Here is a 6,000-nt window from a genome sequence, read left to right as displayed (position 1 = left end):
TCTCTCTCCTTCTCTCTCTCTCCTCTCTCTCTCTCTCTCTCTCTCTCTCTCTCTCTCTCTCTCTCTCTCTCTCTCTCTCCTCTCTCCTCTCTCTCTCTCTCCTCTCCTCTCTCTCTCTCTCTCTCTCTCTTTCTCACACCAACATATGAAGGGAGAAAGAAAACATGCACTTGTCCTCAAAAGTAAGTGGATTAGGGAAGCAAGCCACGAGGGAGTCTTGTCTGCGGCGGACGAGAGCCCTCCTGAGGGAAGCAGCTGCGCGTTTGAGAGGCTTATAGAGGCTCGGAGGCAAGCGAATGGAACCTGGCTGGAAGTGGCGTCTGCCTTCGTCGAGCCTTCCCGCATTCACGTCTCGGAATGGAAGGGAAGGAGGGAGGGAGATGGAGACGACGAGGCAGATTTGCAAGTCTGTGTGGTGTGCAGAGAAACTTTGCACTTAAGGCTGGATGATGCGTGTGTGGGCAGTCTAGGCTTGTATTCTTAAACAGTTTTTCTCTCAAAAGGACTATTTCAAACACCACTCTCGATGATTTATCGGGTTCTTAATTGGATTTTTATGAACAGGGGCAATTTTAAACCCAAGTGAAATTATTTATCAGGTTTTCAAAGCATTTTCTCATCAAAGGCCACGTATAGGGTTGGTGGAGTTCTTAAACGTATCATTTTCTCTTAAGTACTGTTTTCAAAAAGCAACATTAATGGTCAGACGGGTTCTTAAACGCATGTTTCTCTCATAAGAGTTACTTTTAAACACAATAGAGATGATTGATCCTTGTTAAAGTATCACTAGAATCATGAAAACACCATTTGAAAACGTTATCGTTTGAACCTGAGCCAGTTGAAAGAAATCGAGAAAAAAAAAACTGGAGCAATTAAGAATAGGAGCATTATACCAAGCAGAGAGGTCCCGTGGCCGTGTCTGGAGTTGTGCAAGGTAGTGATAAGATTTAAAAGGGCCAGTAGTAACAGTTCGTGGTAGATCCTTTTTTTTTTTTTCATTTTTTTTCCTTCTCTCTCTTTTTGCTACGAATACCTTCCACAGTCAAGACATCATAAGGTGTTTGTTTAATTTTGCTCCCTTGCTCACAACACAATGGTATGAATAATTTTTCCTCAGTATAGTAAAATTGTTATTCATATCCAAAGAAAAGAACGAGTATGAGAAGAAAAGAATGTGGTCACTTTTCTGTGTCTAAAAGTTTTGAGTGAAGTGGCGGTGGTGGCAGGAATTTTTCGTCATTGGTGTGTGTGTGTGTGTGTGTGTGTGTGCGTGTGTTGACGTCAAGGTCTCATTGACGTCACAGCCATTCTTGGTCACCGTATGTTGATGTTTTTATTTCCTGTTCATGCTATCGACTCTCTCTCTCTCTCTCTCTCTCTCTCTCTCTCTCTCTCTCTCTCTCTCTCTCTCTCTCTCTATCTCTCTCTCTACAAAAACCAATATTTCTTTATTATTTTCAAGCCTATGATATAAGTTTGATTTTTTTTTTAATTTGAGCTTTTGTTAAATTATTTTCTCATTTTTGTGCTTTTTTTTCTTTTCCCTTCACGGCTGCTGATGACTCTTGCATGATACCTGGGCACTGCATGACGCCGATTCTCTCTCTCTCTCTCTCTCTCTCTCTCTCTCTCTCTCTCTCTCTCTCTCTCTCTCTCTCTCTCTCTCTCTCTCTCTCTCTCTCTCTCTCTCTCTTACTGTGCTGTTTTATTATTTTTTTCAACTATCATGTTCCCTTTTGTATTTTATTCTTTTTCATTACTGTGATCACTTCCCATTATCTTTTATTATCTTTCATTATTTTCATTTGTACCTTGTATTTTTTTGTATGTTTTCCTTTTAATATTTTTTTATTGTCGCTTTCTTTTTCTGCTTCTCGTTTTGCATTTTTTTTTTGCTAAATTTATATATTCTTTATTTTATTTTCATCTTCTTTATTTGTTATAACTTTTGTTTGTTTCTTTCTTTTTTTGCGTATTTTTCTTTCATATATCACTCTTCTTTTTTTTTCTCTTATCCGTCATGTTTGATTTAATTTCTTTTCTTCTGTCTTTCCTCCTTTTTTTTCAAATTTTCCTTAATCCTTCGTTTTCATTTCATATATTCAATTCCATTCTGCCTTTGTTTGTATTTTCTGTGTATCTTCCTTTTTTCACGTTTTCCTTCATTCTTCACATCACCGTTTCATTTCCTTATTCCTCTTTTTCTTACTGTTATTTTTTTTCTTTATTGTTTATTATTCACATTTCTATTCCCACTATTTCAATCATCTTTTTCGCTTTTAACTTTTTTCATTCATATTTCTTTATTTCTTTATCCCTCTGTTTATTGTTCTGTTATTTTAATTGTTTTAATATGCAAATTTCTATTCTCCCTTTCTTTTATTAATGTTTTCTTCTCTTCACTTTATTTTATTCATACTATTTATTTCCATTTCCTTACTCGAATTTCTTTCTATTATTCGTAACTCCTTTGTTTTGATATTTTGATTTTTCTCTATTTTTTTTTTTGCTTTCTTTTATTCACATTTCTCCTTTGCTTTCCATTTCCTTGCTCACTTTTCTTTTTATTTTCGCGATTTCTCTCTTTCTTTTCTTGTATCGCCCTTCTACTATCGTCTCCGTTTCTTGGGACCACCTTGTCACCTGTTCCTCGTCACCCAATAAGGAGGTAAGAATGTGAGGGTGCCTTCCCATTGGTCGCCTCACTTGGTGGTTAGATATTACCTGTGTGTGTGTGTGTGTGTGTGTGTGTGTGTGTGTGTGTGTGTGTGTGTGTGTGTGTGTGTGTGTATGTTTATTTATTTATTTATATGTGTGTTTTATATGTTAGTTTGTCTGTGTCTAGTTTCTGTTCCTCTGACTCCCTCTTTCTTTCCCTCGCCGCCTCCTTCGCTCCTCATTCACTCTCTCTCTCTCTCTCTCTCTCTCTCTCTCTCTCTCTCTCTCTCTCTCTCTCTCTCTCTCTCTCTCTCTCTCTCTCCAGTCACGTCCTGAGCTGCGGTGGAATATTTGGGATTTTTGTTTTAACTTGAAAGAATAAATTTCATAAAAGTTACTAAAATTTTGACGTCAGTTTTTTTGTTTTTTTTTTTTCTCTCCCGAAAGCACTGCACGCTCTCTCTCTCTCTCTCTCTCTCTCTCTCTCTCTCTCTCTCTCTCTCTCTCTCTCTCTCTCTCTCTCTCTCTCTCTCTCTCTCTCTCTCTCTCCTCTCTCTCTCTCTCTCTCTCTCTCTCTCTCTCTCTCTCTCTCTCTCTCTTAATAGTTTATTTGCTCTCCTCATCAGCAAACTTGTTACTTAATGAGTGTCTGCTTACCATTAATGTTCGTATTTTTTTTTTCCTTTTCATCATCATTCCTGCTCCTTTTCTCTTATGGATCTTTTTAATATTTTCAAGTGACGTCAACACACACGTTTCATTAAATAATTTAATTCTTTTTGCTTTTACTCACTGAATTCTTCATTTAAGAGTCATAATCCTCGAATAAATAGCTGTGTTGATAAATATATATATATATATATATATATATATATATATATATATATATATATATATATATATATATATATATATATATATATATATATATATATATATATATATATATATATATATATATATATTGTTTTGTTTATGGACGCGCTTTCCTCTTATCCTCTTAACCTATTTTTAACTTTGAACCAATGATTAAAATATATGAATATATTAATAGATAAATATATCGCTATATAGATCTACGTATTCATTTATTCATTCATTTATTTATTCATACATTTATATATCTGTCTATCTATCTATCTATCTATCTATCTATCTGTCTATTTATCTATCTATCTATTTATCTACCTATCTATCCATCTATTTGTCTACCTAGCAAAGTTTATTTATTTAGTTAATTGCGTAACTACTTATAGACACACACTCCGTTACTTCACATCTCGTAATCGATCTTATCTATCAAACAAACTCTTCTCTTCATGCTTGGTCATCACACTCACTATCATTCACCTCCCCCCCACCTCTGACCTTTATGTTCACTGTCTGTCCCTTTACCTTCCCTCGTCTATCCTCCCTGCCACACCCTCCATGTCTCTTTCCTGCACCCCCCTTACCAACGCGTCCCCACCCCTCTGCCCCTCACCTTGCCGGGTCGATTAGAGGTGTTGATGCGGGGACAGGTGTGATGGGAGGCGTACCTGAAATCAAATGAGCTTCCATCACTGTGTAACCCCGAAATATTTGCTCCCTTGGACAAATTTATGAGTTAACTTTGGTATTGTTCGGGTTTACGTAATAGACGGTAACTAACTTCCAGGAATGGGTCTGTTTGTGTCGAGGTGTTGATGCTTCTGATGAGGGGGGAAGGTTTGTAGCGATAAGCAGAAGTCCTTGGGTGTGACAGTGTTTGGACGTGGAGGTATTGCGTGCGTGTGTGTGTGTGTGTGTGTGTGTGTGTGTGTGTGTGTGTGTGTGTGTGTGTGTGTGTGTGTTTACAAGGTTTCAGGCACGTTTAACCTAACCCTCCATCTCCTTCCCCTGATTCCTTCCTGCCTGGGTCTCTTTTGTCCCTTCTTCCATCCTTCCCTTTACTCTTCCTGGTTTTCTCCTCTCTCACTCCTTCCTTTTCTTTATTTTTCCGTTCCTTTTCGTTTTTATTCTCCTCTTCCTTTCTTTTCATCCTCCACTTTCTGGAATTCTTATTTTATTCCTTTTTGCTTTATCCTTCTGCTTCTTACCACTCCTTCCTTCTCTCCTCCGGTTCTCCGTCTCACTTCTTTCTTCATTTCTCTTCCTTTTATCCCTACCCTTGGTCTTTACGTCGATCTTCTACCTCCTTCTGCCCCTCCTTCCTCCTCCACCTCCTACCTCCACTATCTCCTTCCCTCCTTCCACCACTGCCTCCACTACCACCACAACTACCACCTCCTCCCTCCTTCCCTCTCTCCCTCCTCCCTCTGGCGCCTCACTCCCCTTCTCCCCTGCTCCCAGTCTCCTTCCCTTGGTCTTCCACGTAAAGGTCAAGGTAGGAACATGTAAAAGAGCGCACGTCTGAGGGTTCCTGTGGCCGTGACCTCCCCCTCGCCGCTCCCTCGTCTGGCCCGCCGCGGCGCCTGCTAAATACAGACAAGCACACGCAGTAAAAATAGATCTTAATTGCCTCAGCTGACTGCATGCGGTCGAATATCAAGATGCTCCGTTACGTAAGCGAGGGGGGAAAGTTAGACGGGTTTTTTGTTTTTTTGTATGCTTGAGTTTTATTACTGTATTATTAATGTTTGCAGTGTGATTACAGTGATATTGCCCCAGTGACGTTATGCAACTAAATATGGAACAAGATTCGTGGAAATGTTAATGATGAAATGCTTGTGTTCACCTGACCTTCAGCCCACTCTGCGATTTATTTATTTATTTATTTTTTTATTTTTTCATCATTACTCCCTCTCTTCCATGCAACCATATCAAAATCTCCCTCAGATGCGATTTCTCTGCACTCCAGTTTCTCGCATTCGGGAAGCAAGCGTGAGAAAACACTTATTTATTATTGTTACTTTTTTTTTTTTGGGGGGGGGGTGGCCAGCAGGACATATTGCATAAACTGGAGCTCTGCTTCTGCCGAACGAGGGGCCCGCATGCTAGTTCAGGCGAAGGGAAAGCACTCACACCCCTTCACCTCCTCGGAATGCAACCCACGTGCTGAGTAAATGTATCGCAAGGTCGTCGAGTGAGTGTTGGTTCAGGTAAAAGGAATTGCTTATGCGATTTGCACTTACACGCCCTTAAAGGCTTAGACTGCAAGCCGTCGATACACTGCCTTGATATACACGAATAAAAGATTGAGACGCTTAAGATTTGTATGGCACTTAATTCATTTAAATAACTCTACACGGTGTTATAGAGGCTAAGTACAGCTATTTGCACCATCTTTATCAAATCAAAAGAAAAGATCGAGATACGTAACCCTTGACAGTTGTGTGACACTTACGTAATTTCAATCATTCT

General features: G+C 39.2%; 1 protein-coding gene across 3 annotated transcripts in view; it reads left to right on the top strand.

Moving 5' to 3' along the window:
• LOC135100586 (arrestin homolog) overlaps positions 1-6,000 on the top strand; it is a 178,385-nt gene that overhangs the window by 119,947 nt on the left and 52,438 nt on the right. The window lies entirely within an intron of this gene.

This window comes from Scylla paramamosain, chromosome 5 (genome assembly GCF_035594125.1).
Source record: "Scylla paramamosain isolate STU-SP2022 chromosome 5, ASM3559412v1, whole genome shotgun sequence".
NCBI lineage: Eukaryota > Metazoa > Arthropoda > Malacostraca > Decapoda > Portunidae > Scylla > Scylla paramamosain.
Note: the sequence above shows the minus strand (reverse complement) of the source record. Positions and strands in the feature narration are given on the sequence as shown.